At 45.7% G+C, this 14,352-nt stretch overlaps 1 protein-coding gene and 1 long non-coding RNA gene across 12 annotated transcripts in view; one reads left to right on the top strand and one right to left on the bottom strand.

The window, feature by feature from the left end:
- LOC126052411 (uncharacterized) overlaps nt 1-14,352 on the bottom strand; it is a 151,951-nt gene that overhangs the window by 73,732 nt on the left and 63,867 nt on the right. Inside the window, exon 1 of one of the 9 annotated variants that reach the window (XR_007510028.1) lies at nt 4,807-6,875. The exons of the other annotated variants lie outside the window; for them this stretch is intronic. This is a non-coding gene — a long non-coding RNA (uncharacterized LOC126052411). Of the gene's footprint in view, nt 1-4,806; nt 6,876-14,352 lie in introns of those variants that run through there. 9 annotated transcript variants of the gene reach the window in all.
- LGR6 (leucine rich repeat containing G protein-coupled receptor 6) overlaps nt 1-14,352 on the top strand; it is a 157,027-nt gene that overhangs the window by 92,887 nt on the left and 49,788 nt on the right. The gene's annotated exons all lie outside the window — the stretch shown is intronic.

The raw sequence follows: 14,352 nt of genomic DNA, 5'->3' as shown, positions 1-14,352 counted from the left end.
ATCATAGTCCATCAATACTAAAATTTGGGATAAGAGGGAACTAGAGGTCTGGTGTCTTGGCTAAAGGTCTGCAAAGCCCATTCAGCCCAATAAAGTAATTTTCAGATATTTCTGCATCATCCAAGTGATCAGCGACAGTCAAGACCTTGGACTAGCCTTGACCGTGGGATTTCCCCACAGCTGTTGCTGCTCCAGCAGCCTCCAGCACACTAAGCCCATACCTCACTTCATCATTGCATTTGCAAGCACAGAAACCCATTGTGGCACATGAGACTTGGAGAATGGTTCCCAGCCACTTTTCAACAAATCTCCCCATTGCATTCACCTCCTCCTCTGCCATCAGTCTCTCCTATCTCTCAGTCATGCCCCACACCCTGCTCTGCGATATTCCCTTTCCCCAATAGCAGCTGCAGCACTTCCCTTCATGAGGAGTGAAGCCTCAAGATTCTGCACTGTGAGGTCAGGGTCTTCTTGCCTCCTTTCCACAATGCACTTTAAGTCTTCTCTTGTCTCTCTGGCAAGATGCACCATAATGCTAGCAAATACTGGCTTCAGTCCTTGTGGGCAGTTTGTTAGCCCTGTATCCCAAAAGGATTGACTCTTTTGCTGTTGGGCTTGATGGTGTGTTTGCTAAAGCAAAGGGGCCCAGGAGAAAAACCTGTGGCCTTGTCTGCATCTGTCTTCCGTCTCTTGGCAACTCATCCTGCATGCAGCATGTCAGGGAAGCAACTGCAGATAAGCAAGAGACCTTCCCTCCATGTCAGCATGTGTTAGTCACCTAGAGCAAACTGTTTCCTGCTACCTGCTGACTAATGCACCCAGTACACAGTTAGCCATTACCACTGCAACAATACACAGGTGGTGGGCAACAACCCAATAGGTCCCATTCCCTGGGATCCTGTCCTTGCTCTCATTTTAGTTCTTCTTTCTCCCTCACAGTCTTTGTTCAATGCATCCCCCTGAAATATTTGCAGGACTCACTTGGCACTCTGCCACAAATCTGTTGTTCCCACAGTCTCCCTAAGGAGGACTCCAGTCCCATCAGCACTGGTTCTGCTAATGTCACCTTCCCATTTCAGACGCTTATATGACAGCAGTGTCTGTCCTCTTTACATCTGTCCTGCAGAAGGATTCAATGCCTTCATGATCTAACAGGATGCAACCTGGAGGACAAACAGTGTCATATACACTGTTCTTAAAAATATTGCAAGCATTTTCATGTTTTCTACAAATATAATTTCCCATTATGTTCTGCTTTCACTCCAGCTTTATTGACTCATAATCTCTTAGTGCTAAATCAGCCTGACATATACACTCCTTGCATACAGGTTAATTTTACCTCCAACTAAAATAATCCAGTTTCTCCAACCCATTGGTTTGCCACTTCTCTGACATCTTTAGCAAGAACCTTTTGGAATCTTATGGAAATGCAATAAAGACTACTTCATCCCCTGTCCCTCAAGGCAGGTAATTATTTTTATACATATGGCCAGAGATTAAAATGCGAAGAATGACTTATAGCAATCTGAGAACATGTGGACTTTGATGTAGACAAAGGAGGAAAGCTCTTCCCACCTGATCAGATTCTCACCAGCATATAAATTCTTATGACAGAAGGAAGAAAAAAAATTACTTTGGAATCAGCATGGCCTGAAGAGCTCGGTCAATTCATTCCTCATTTCACTTCTTTGATCTATTTGAGATTTGACAGTTTGCTGTTAACAGCAATATTCTTCTCTATAAATCACATGTGATGCAGTAAGTTTTAAGAAAGGTGTTGTTTCCATTGGGTGTTTAGAGGATAAAAGCTATGGGAAAAACAGAAATCTATAAAGTCAGCATAACATAGCAGTGACTTACAATCTGTTGGCGTAGAAGTTGTCTTGTGACAAGACCACCTCAGTCCTGCCTGTAACATGACTTATTGGCTACAGGGTCTTTCTGGAGCACAATGAAAAAAAAGGTCAGGGAAGAGCAGTGAGGTAGTTCTTAATGGTGAATCTGAAGATGGACTGAAACAAAGGAACCACAAGTACTTTTGATACTCAGTGGTTGCTGCTACTGAGAGCACAGGACCTTGAATTTCACCTGTTATAGACCACTTTGCAGCAGAAAGCATGCCTGTGACAGGAAAAAGAGCCCAGAAAAAGTGTCACAGTGCAGGCAGCATGCTAAAGAAGTTCATTCCACTCTAGAGGACACTTGCTGCTCAAAACCTGCCTGCCGCATCTCTGAAATCCCCTCTTTTCCCTGAGACACCTCTTCTTAGCAGACAGCTCTGGAGAGGAGCATAGCTAAGACACTGGAGTTTTGTCCCCATTCTTGTTTTCAGAAGTCTGGTCTGCATTTTGGCATTGCAAGTGTTTAATGGTATTTCTACAAAGAAGAAATCTAGGAGGGGCAAAGAGCAGATATCTACCACATCCAAGTGAACACTACAGTCAGGCATGCCACACATCTGGATGTACTGCAGGTAACTTTCATGCAGTGATGTAGCCATGATGTGGTGACTCCTTGCTGAATTTTGACTGCTGTTAGTATTCCTCACTGGCTGTAGGGAGGCAGGAGCCTCTCTGGCTCCACATGCCATGATCCCTCCTCCCAGGTGTAGTGTGCACAACCTGAGATTCACCTGAAAACAAGGTGGCCCCTGTAGCTTGTGTAGATGAGCCAGTGCACAGGCAGTGAGGAAATGTTACAGTTGTGTTTTCTTTCTTTGGATTCAGGTGGGCTGATGTCCCTGGAAGGGACTGAGGCTCTCCTCTATGGCCACATCTCATAATTTGGTTCAGGGATGATAAGCCAAATTCTGCTTTTTGGCATAGATTTTGAGCAGACAAGATTTTTCTAATTCTGTGTACCACAGGCTGTCATCCAACCTGCCGCTTGCTAGCTCTTTTTTCCACTTCACCCAATCTGACCTGTCACTGAAGACCTGTGCTTGTGATCGGGATCAGCAGCAATAGCTTGGCAATATCAGACCAGGTTTGAGGAGAAAAAGGTGCATTAAAATACAAATCCAGTTCAACATTCAGATTTTGGAGTTGTTCCTCTGCTTACACTGGCCTGATCCAAATCCCTGGTCTGGGTTCAAGAGTATCCCAGACTAGGAAACGAAGTGTGTCACTGGACCTTATTTCTTATTCCAGCAGCTTTCTCTGCCATTCACCTTGTCTCCCCATATTGTTTATGGAATGTTCCCCAGTACCTTTGAAGAGCACTAGCATTTTTACTGCAATGATGAACAATAATACATTTTCAAAAGCCATTGGCAAATCCACTTGGAAGAAAATGCATCACCCTCTTTTATAGGGGCAAAAACTGCGGCTTGGTCACTGTGCCCTTGGTAGGACCCAACAAGCAGCTTCACTGCCTTCCCTTTGCAGCCCTCAAAGAACAGCAGTGGGATCAGCCACACTGGCATTTGGCATTACAATAGAGTAGCCTGGGCCAGGTATGTAGTTGGGAAGTTGAGTGGCTGGGACCAGGAGGCTGGTGTCTTCATGCCTCTGCTATGACTGGAGTACTAGATCCTTCCCTCATGATGGGAGATCCTAAGATACCACCAGGAAGGAAGTCAAATTCTTCTGAGTCATCCTCCATGGCCTCGCTACACGACCTTCCTTCCCTTCAGGTAAGCTTCTGATGTGCCCACGTCTCCCTCAGGCAGACCAGGTGGATTGGTCTCCTCTGACCGTAGCCATCTAGATATTACTCATCTCAGCTAGTCAGCAGTGGAAAACGATCAGCACCTCCAGAGGGTGAATCATCCCTGTTATCTCAGAGCCCTGTCTAGGGGGGGATGAATCACTCTTTGGAGGACTCTCATTTTCTCTTCTGGCTATGGAAAGACCCTATAACTGGTTTCAAGTTCTGTGTGAATAAGGCTGGGTGAGATGTGTTTTTACTAACCCTGGAGAGCAAAAAAATGCCCCTCTCCCCAACCCCACTTTTAGCTGACAAAATCAGATCACCAAGCTAACACACATCATCAGAGCATGCGTACCAAAGCAGAGCTGAGCATCTCTCCTTCTCCATGGCCCCGTGCACATGACCCAGCACTCACTTGAGTAGCCCTCAGAGAAACCTATCAGAGGAGATTGTCTTGCCCAAAATGCAAGTGCAAGGAGCAGCTTACCCATTAACCAGAGAGGAATTTTTCTGCACTCCAGAGCTGGAGGGATTTGAATTTGTAACCACTGTTCTGGAGGCAAGTCAGAAATGAGAAAGGCTTCTGACGTGAGTACTGGGTACATCACAGAAGTGGTTTTTTTCCTGTCAGTTGGAGGAACTTAACTGGTCAGATTAGAGCTTTCTCTGCTTAAGAGTAAAAGAGCATGAAATGCAACGTGGTTATCCCACTACAATGACCTCAAAAGCTTTTTTGAGAGGAAGATTTGGAGACAACACACAAGCTGTTGACTGTATCATCCTCAAGGAACAGTTCTCTTTAGCAGTGGCCCAATAAATCCCTGCCTCCATTTATCCTTCATCCATTACTCCCTGGCTTTGAGTAATGAGACATTGTGAAGTTTATGTAAAGGAAATGTCCATATGTCTCATGCTTGTGAGTGTCCATACTGTGAAGGATTCCTGCATTCATGTCCCAGGAAGATGAGAGTGTTGTGTTGTTTATCAGACTAACAGCTAAAAGTTTAGTGAACTTCAGTCACTGTAACATTTTATTGTGTGGCAAAACTGGCAAATAATACAGAAAAATAGGTGTCTGCATAAATTGCTATCTCCTCCCAAGAATGGTGTCAGCAGATATAAACACTCTACCCCTGACTGCATCAGATGCCTTACCTGTGTACACAGTGTGTAAAAAGCAGCAGTTTCATCTCTTTACAGCTTTTGAAATTCTTTCCTGGAATGTGTAGAGAGTAGGCTCTTCAGCTCCCTGTGATCTTGAGTTGGGCCATCATGTTCATGATAATCACCCTAGTCAATTCCCCTCTTGAGACTTCACTTTCTAATTTTTCCATTCATTGAGCTTGTGGCTGGCAACACTTGGAAGGGGGTGATGATGAGTGACACCCTTGCCATGCCCCAGGACATCCAGGATCACTGGTTGTGCTTCCAAGTGAAGAGGTCACAGCACAGGTTGGGTGGCTTGAACTGTATTTTTCTAGCAGCTTGGCAGAGGTTATACCTACATAGCTATGCCCATCAGGTACTGTAGTCACCTCCAAACTTTTCTGTATTGACTGCTAGCAATCCAGCATGGCAACTAGGAACTCCATTTGGATAAACATTCAAGAGGTCATTCACCAAGCTGAAACTGGTGGTCACTTGTCTATCTATATTTTTCCTACTTTTCTCTGCCCACACTGCAGAGTTTCAATAAGTAAATCTCCCTCAGAAGATACTCTGAAAAACACAGAAATTTAACTTCACCTTCATATGCACTGTCAGTTCCCATCTTAGGCTGTAATAGCTTTCAGGAAGAGGCATATGGTATCTTGACTGCCCTGCCAGTGCCTAGAACATTGTAGACACTAAAGAAATAATAATCACAGCTCACATCCACAATCCACACACACACTCTTGCATATGAGTCATATAGTAAGTTTCAATGTGTTTCCCATTGACCTTTATTATGGGGACTCATGAACCTTAACTCACTCGCTTATACACATAAGTATCCAGGGCATGCTGCATTTCCCTAGTGATGACTCAATAGAGAAGATGGACAATGGGTCCCAGATGTTACATACAGTAGAAACAACCACATACCAGGGAAGATGCATCCCAGATGTTACATACAGTAGATGTGTCAGTGCAAGAGGAAGATGGGTCCCAGATGTTACATGCATTGAATGTGTGAGCACTCCAGGTAAACTGGAGGTAGGAAGGCAAGCAAGAAATGAACGTGTTTAAACTGGCACCCATCTATGCAGCATTTAGTCCTCTATGCAAGACATATTAGTCTGCTCTCATCTTTAACTCTCTGCCTCTTTCATAACCCTGTGGACTTCAAGAAGTTCCTCCCATAGCAAGGTAGAGGGGAGCACAGTCAATCTAGTGAGCCTCAAGGATGAAAAGTACAGAACTGTCTCACCTTATGAGGTAAGGCATAGGAATCACTAGCTGTGTCGGTAGGATAAACACCAAGTTAATTCTTAGCCAAGTGATGTGATGCACATAAACAAAATTTTAGGAGCAGCAGGAGCCAGCCCTGTACATGACAGGTCCTATAAGACATGGTATCTTTGGCAGTAGGAGCGCAGTGTCATGATCTGTGAGGTCCCTGCTAGCCCAGGCTGTAGATGGTCCAAGCAATCTGTCTCCTAACGTCCATCTGCAGTGCTAACCACTCTTGAAGGGAAGCAGCTCCCTTCACAGCCCCTTGCAGTGCAGGGCAAAGCTACTGTTCCCTTTGTACAGAGGAAGGAGGAGGCAAAGAAAAGCCAAGCAGCTTGCCCAGGGTCACACTGAGCCCATGGCAGAGCAGGGGCACTGGACAGCTAGCTCCAAATCCCAGCCAAGCAGACTATGCCCTGTTTTCATGACTCAGTGTTACACCTTAAAAGCAGCCCCAGCTGCCAGAAAGAGCAGAAGAGCTTTCCAGTACCCTGCAGCTCTGGTGCAGCTCAAAAACTACAGTGTCTAGCCCATGGAGGATCCCCTCAGCCAGAGAGGGGCCAGGGGACAGTCCCATAGACCCCTCTGTTGGCTCTGGAGGGCTGCCATGCCATTTAAAACAGCCTGGTAACTTGTGGAGGAGCCAAGCCCAGAGGGCCTGAGGCCCTGGTGAGATGGAGAGCTGTTGTGCACTCCTCTCCAGGACATCTGGCCAGCTGTAGGTCACACACGTTCAATGAGAAGTGACACACCACATGCATGACCATCAAGGCCCAAGGTTCTCAGCAAAGGCCAGTGCTTCTCCCCAGTATAGTCTATGAGCTACAAGGATGAGGGTTATTTAATTTCTGAAACAAAGGTGGCTGCATTGTAAGGTCAAGGGGGATCCTGTGCATGCTCACCCAACACAAGGAGGCACTCAAACACACCACGGTACAGTCCAGCACCTCAACAGGAGGAAGCCCCCATCCAAGTGTCTATCAAAACAAAATAGCAATGATTGCCTGAGTCAACCACCACAGACTAGACATCTGGAGCCCTATCTCCATATCAGCTCATGAGTGGAGAGTGGATGGAGCAAGGCAGACATGAACCCAGCTGTGACACCCCTGCAGGTCCCCACTGCCAGACAGGGAAGTTGTGATGCATCTGGTCTGCCCCTGGTCCCAATGCATTCAAGGTGTGAGCTGGCTCTTATGTCCCAGTACATGCTTGGCCCTGGGGATGTCTCAGGGTGTCATGAACTGTTCAGACCCTCTCTCCCCAAAGAGCAGTGTGTCCTGTTCCTTTTGTCCCCAAAAGCTGTTCTCCCTTCCTTTTTCCAGCTAGCTTGTGTGCTTGAGAAACACTGTGTTTCCCAGCAAATATGCAGGACCCACCCTGTTTGGTGGGCCTTTTAGCCACTCTGCTTAGCCTCTGGCTGCTTTCTATACCTTCATTTTCCTGTGCCTGGCACCATGGGCAAGGGGGGCAATGCCAGGCACCTAGGGAGAGGGTTGGTCAGGGAGTTGGTGCAGTGGTGGAGTGCAGCTGCCCAACTGCCAGCAGTTTCTATAGCTGCACAGAGATTTTGGCAATCCTTCTTGCACGGTTCTGACCTGAGGGGTTTTGGAGGTGTCTGCAACTGGGGATAACAAAGTCCTCTTGTCTGTACCAAAGGCACTTTGTGTGGAGTCTATGTATTGCTCTGATTTCATTTCCTGAGCATCCCTCATGGAGGGCGTCCCAGAGGTACATGTCCCATTAAGTCAGGAGTGAAGACTCATTGCAGTCCAAATAGAGCCCTGCAAATTTTTCCACTAGGTCCTGTTCCACAGCCAACTGGGAACATGTTTGCATCTTGAACCTTCATTCACTGCCTGGGATGGTTTTCACAAGAGTTTTTAGCCTGGAAATGGAGCTAGGGAACTCCTGCAAGTCTTGCTTGAGGGCTGTGAGCTCTTCTGTGGCAGGGCAGAGAGCCCAGGTGTTGGAGCAGGCCTACAAGGCAATGTTTCACATATTCAATAATGTGTCATTCATAGAATCATAAAATAGTTTGGGTTGGAAGGGACCTTTAAAGGTCATCTAGTCCAACTCCCCTGCAATGAGAAGGGACATCTTCAGCTAGATCAGGTTGCTCAGAGCCCCATCCAACCTGACCTTGAATGTTTCCAGGGATGGAGCATCTGCCACTGCTCTGGGCAACCTGTTCCAGTGTTTCACCACCCTCATAAAAAAATTTCTTCCTTCTATCTGGTCTGAATCTACCCTCTTCTAGTTTAAAACCATTACCCCTTGTCCCATTGCTACAGACCCTACTAAAACTTCTGTCCCCATCTATCTTATAAGCTCCCTTTAAGTACTGAAAGGCTGCAGTAAGGCGTCCCCAGAGCCTTCTGTTCTCCAGGCTGAACAACACCAACTCTCTCAGCCTTTCCTCACAGGAGAGGTGTTCCAGCCCTCTGATTGTTTTTTGTGGCCTCCTCTGGACCCACTCCAACAGCTCCGTTCTCCCACTGTAACTGCAGTGTGTTATGACCAGAAGGACATGATAGGCAGAGCAGAAATTGAACCCAGTTTCCCACCTTCCAGGTTAGCACTGCAGTCACTGGCTGCCTTTCTCCTATTTGGCATCAGTTGATGAAAGAAGCCCTTGCTTCTCCCCTGGTTTTTTTGGGCAGGCTCAGGGACTCAGAACGTCCTGCTTCTGTGTGTTGGGGCCCCACCAGGTGCTGTGCCTGGCAGAAAGAGCAGCACACACGGAGCTGGCTTGCAGGCGAGTGTGGCAGAGTGGAACAGAGTGCCTTCAAGTAGGGTGTTTTGCAGAGCTCCAGAGCCGTCCTCCCTTGCTGCTCTCTCAGCTCCTTGCACAGTGAGTTCCCCAGGAGCTCACAAGCCAGGTACTGACTCAGTGTGTCTGGGAGTCTTGCCTGAGAAAGGAGCTGAGGTGTTGGCCACAGTCATTAGTAAGTTATCAGAGAAGTTTAGCTGCAGTGACATCATCTCCTTCTTATGTTACTACAAGGAACTTAGATCCTATTATGGGATAGGAGGTAACTCAATCGAGCCTTTCAAGATAAACTCAGACAGGAAGAGAGACATGATTGCCTGAAGGCACCAATTAGACATTTCTGGTGAGATCAGCTCTGTTCAGCCAACACACATGCACGCTGGGGCCAGGGAAGACAGCAAGCACCTCACTCCCCGAGAAAGGGGTGGTCTCAGAGAGGGGTGAGCAACCAGGTCAGTCCTCACTCCTTTGAGGTTTGCAGGTCTCTCTCCAGACTGTCCTTTCTTTATGCCTATATTCTGCTGTTGAGAGGTAAGATGCAGAAGAGCTCCCCAGTTTGGAGAGAGAACAGCCCAGCCCAGTACCACCCCATGCTGCATATGATCTTTCATGGCAAGTTTTCTCCAACTTTACCAAGGGAAATAATAGCCCAATATATTGCAAAAAATACTGGGAGGATGGATTTGAGTTTGAGGTCCTGCTGTCCTGTTGTGACTGGGCTGTGGGCAGTTGAGGAACATCACAGAGTCTATACTGCAGACTGGTTACTGCACATAGTTTGTCTAAGGCATCCAGACAGACAGCTATTATTGGCTCTACTGTGTGCAAGGAAGGAAGAACATCAGCAAAAGTCAGGATATTTCCTGACAGCATGGCATTGTGCATTTTTATTGGTTTCCAGGCTGCAGCTCCTCCTGTAAATGCTCCACAGCCAGAAGGAACTGGAAAGATATGGGAAAAGTTGCTTCTGCCAGCCATAGCCTCAGATTTGCACCACATCTGTTAGGAAACAGAGAGACTGTTTCTGGTTATCCACTTCTGCACACTTCTGCCAGTCATGTTACAGACAGCAGGATGCATGTGCTTACAGATGTCTAGGAAATGCACTTGTACATCCCTTGAAATGTTCTGGAAGCAGTTCTTGGAACAAGACAGTTCTTAGAAACTGCTGGGTCTGTAGCACAGGAAACCAAAGATCTCAGATTATAGCTTGGCCTGTCAGAATTAATACAAAACCTATGACATGCTCGCTGCACTGGCAACTGCACATAACCACCACCACCTGGACCTGCTGAATGGCTGCACTGGTTGCACTGGGTTATCTTCTGCACACTGGGAAAGAGGAATCTCCCACTCATTAGAAAAGGACTTCCCTACCTTCTTGGTTCCTTCTAGGAAAGTTTTTGATCCTAGCATCATCTCTGGACTGTTCCTGGCAAGAAGGCAGGCAATTCCTCCTCAAGCCTTTATCAAATATAGACAATGCTCAAAGCAATGAAGTGGTTCTTCAAAGGCATGCTGGGCTCTTAACCCTGCACCCACACGAAGCCTACCTCACACTGCCCTGCCCAAGGAAAGACTTTCCCTTCCCACCCCACACAGGTCCCTTTGGCTCCCCAGAGCTGCCACTGGCTACAAAAGCAGCAAAGGCACCAGCTGGTGGGGCTCAGACATACTTGCATTTGGTGCTGACCTGCTCCTCTCACCATGGCTCAACACAGATGTGAACATCCGCTCAGGTAACAAAGATGACATAGGCAATGCCTCAGACCAAAAGCCAAGGGACTTTTGATGTTCTTCCCAAGCAGCTCCCTCTCTCCCCATCCCTGTAGTCCCCAAAACAGAAAATGGAGTAAAATCTGAGGTGATTCCAGGCACTTTTAGGACTTTTGACTAAGTGTCATGCTGAGGTCATATAAATGCCCCATAACTATCAGCAGTAGGTGCAGATCTACAGCCAGAAGCTGAGACTTTCAGGCAGCTGGTGATTTTCATATGCTGTTGTTCTTGAATGCCCCACTTAAAATCAGCTCCTTTTGCCTGCAACAGACAGGACAATGCTTTGCAGTGCCTTGTTTGAGCCTGTGAAGTCACTTGGAAATCTTGTCTGTACAGAGATCTGGCAACCACTGTGTGTCATCCACTCTCCAGACCTACAGCACTCCTTGACAGCAGGCATGAGATGAAGTCCCACTTCTAAGCCATGCAGCAGCTCCATGAAAAAAGGCATCTTCCTCTGTAAGCAACAAATGGGTTAATGCTTGCAAGGAAAACCAACTGAGTGATTTGGTGAAATAAAGATTAAAACATCTCCATGGAAGGTGAGGAGCCAGCCCCAGCCTGCACTGTCCCATTTACCCACTAATCGGCCCAATTATCTTACGTATAAATCATAACACAAAACACTTACAGAGCCAGAGTCACACACTGAAGAAAGGAGAGAACTGTTGGGTTGGTTTTTGTTTAGTATAATTGATATAATTACTAACAACTCTGTGCCAAGAACTTCAGCTTTTCTCCTTCCAGAAGAGAGCGGAGAGCTGTCTGAAAGCCATAACAATTAGTAATCCCCACATGCACAGCTTTTATTAGAAAGAATGCACCTCTATTCCAGAAAGAGCCAGCAGTTCCCTGAGGAGCAATTAAACAACCCGAAGATCTTTTGGTACCAGGAACACAGCCATCACTTAGTCCATGTTCCCTGTTCCCTTGTCAATGCTGCAAAGGCAAATAAGGAATCCTGCCCATCATGCTGTGTGTGAAATGCCTTCACCTGGACACTTCCTTGTTCCTAATTTTAACTTCACTAGCTCCAAGTAGGTGCATCTTGCTGTGCTGTGGTCCAAGCAGGTTGCTATTTCTGCAGTTGCTCAGCCCCTTATCCAGCTCATTGCAACCAGCACAAAGTCCCCCTTTCACTCTATGGATGAATCTGGCTAGGGTCTGATTTTCACACTCTGGAGCAGATTAAGGCATCTGTTACGTGGCTGGAGCTCACCAACACTCCCCAAGCATGCTGCTCTCCAGACAGTGTCTCATGGACAGTGGCCACACTTGTCACAACACACCACATTGCCACCAGGCAACCCCTGCAGAGGTGAGGAAACAGAAGACTTGGGCGTCATTTGAGTCTTGCAGAGGTGACCTCTCATTGACAGCAGTGTATGGAGACATGGAGCAGAGCCTGGCTTGGAGCTGCAGCATGTCCAAAGCTAATGGCCATCCAGGGGTGTTAACAAACTCCCTAGATGAATCTCAGGTTATTGCCCCTGTACTAACCGTAGGGATCCACAAAGACAAGAAGTTGTCCGAGTACCTCAAAAAATCCACCAAGGACCCATGCTACCTCACTGGCACTTCTCTCACACCCATGGACCATGGATGTAAAAAAGTGCCTTTCCTGAGCACATGTTAAATAGCCATGGACCTCCATCAACATTAATGGTTTTGCCACACCTGGGGCACCATCACACTGAAGCCAAACTCCCTTGTGGCTCACGTCTGTGGCTTCACCCAGGAGTTCATGACCAAAGTGTGACATAAAGCTAGACCACCTTGCTCCCTTGCCAGGAACCATCCCTGTCTGGACAGCTCAGCCTAGTGTACCAGCCCTTGGCTCTATTTTAGTGTCTCCATTTCTGAAAGCTTAATTTGGTTTTGAAAAATGATAACTATTCTCAGTAGATATTTCCATTGTCTGTTCTTTAATTAATTAAACTTCAAACAGAGCATTCACTTTAAAACAATTTTCAGAAAACATATAGGGATTTGGATGAAAGAATGTCTCTGAGAAAAGTAAAGAGTGCTTCTTTTTTTAAAAAAAAACCAAAACACAATTATGATGCCAAAAACTAACAGAATTCTTATGCTGAAGAAGGAACAGAAAAATTAAGCAAAGATCAACATTTCCCACACAAGTTTAAATTTTGGTCAGAAAATTCTTGTTTGTCCCAAATCTTTTTGATGAAAATTTTCAAATAGAGTCTTTAATTGTACCCTGAGCTGCTGCAGGGTTTGCTTTTCTGCTCTTTATTCTTTGGATTTGTATTCTCAGGAAGATGAATGATGCTATGCTCTGATTTATTTGTAGTCTTGGCGACAGGAGGTAAATTGAGGCAGAACTTGCAACATGTCTATCCTCTTCAAGAGGAAAATATACACTGTCTTGTGCCAGCTCTCTGAGCAAAGATACAAATCCTATGGCAACCGAGCTGAGCTTTGGGTGTAATGTGCTTTTGTCATCAATCAATAAACAGAGCTAGCTGAAAAACTCTCAGCTGAATAGCCTTGCATCAGAAAATGCCACTTTGCAGCAATGCAAATGTATTGCAATTTAGAAAAATATATTGATATGGCAAAATGGTAGTAATGAAATAGTTATTTAATCCACCTTGGGGTATCATTTGAGCTGATGTTTTGTCAAGACTTATACACTGCATTTAAAGGACAGTTGTCTGAGAGAGATCTCAGGAAGGTTTGGCTGCACTTCTTGACCAGGTACAAATCTCTAGCTTTGTCCATCCAGGTCAGATCAGCCAGTGCAGGAAATGCTTCTCTCTGTGGCATAGGAAAAGATCTGTTTCCCAGGATTATCTGAGAATTTCACCCAGGAAATACCACCCTTACCCCACTGCACCACCAGCTTCCACCTGGTGTTTTCCCTGCTCTGTGCACATGATTGGGCATCGGGTCTCCTCCTGCAGACTAGAAGTTTATTGCTGGGTGCTGGGAAGTGTTTTGTGAACTAGGAAATGTTGTCTGTGCTCTTTGGACAAGGGTCTAGTGCTGAGTGGGGAACAGTGTCTGGTGGTTTGCTCTGGTATCCAACTTTCATCAAAAATATTACCTTATGCAGTCAAAAATACTAATATCTATACCACATTCCTTATGGACGATTGTTGATTTGAGGGCTGGGCTGCGACAGTTCTGTTAACTTCCTTGTCTCATGCTTTGATAAGAGACAAAGTGCTTTCTCTTTGCAATTCAAATTCAGAGATCTTTCATTTAGATAGCTTGGAAAAACAAAATAAGCTCTGTTGGCTGTGGATGGAAATCAGAATTTACTTTCTCCTTGGTATAATTGGTTCCTGGTGTTTCATCCAAATTTGAAGTGTTTTCCTCTTATATTTTGATTTTTAAATCTACAGATAACATATTGTATCCTGCTCACCACTGTTGAAATAAAAGGTCTTTAAGAGAGATGATTCCCAAACCTAGTTTTTTAATATTTTTTTTCATAATAAGCTTAATATTTTTTGGCTTCTCATTCTATTTTGGAACCAAAACAAGTCTTAAAAATTAAAGTTTCTCACCAAATTATACCTCAAATTCAACCACCTTAAGGTTCCCATGATGATCTAAAAAAAAAGCATTTGGCAAATCAAGGAGGAAGAAAGGCCTGAACATGTGTGATACAGAGAGCATAGGATTAATTCCTGCACCATGACATATGGTCTGACTAGTTTGTGGTGCTTTTGCAGGTAGCTCTGGCTGTT

The sequence above is a fragment of the Accipiter gentilis genome, chromosome 29 (genome assembly GCF_929443795.1).
Source record: "Accipiter gentilis chromosome 29, bAccGen1.1, whole genome shotgun sequence".
Classification (NCBI taxonomy): Eukaryota; Metazoa; Chordata; class Aves; order Accipitriformes; family Accipitridae; genus Astur; species Astur gentilis.
Note: the sequence above shows the minus strand (reverse complement) of the source record. Positions and strands in the feature narration are given on the sequence as shown.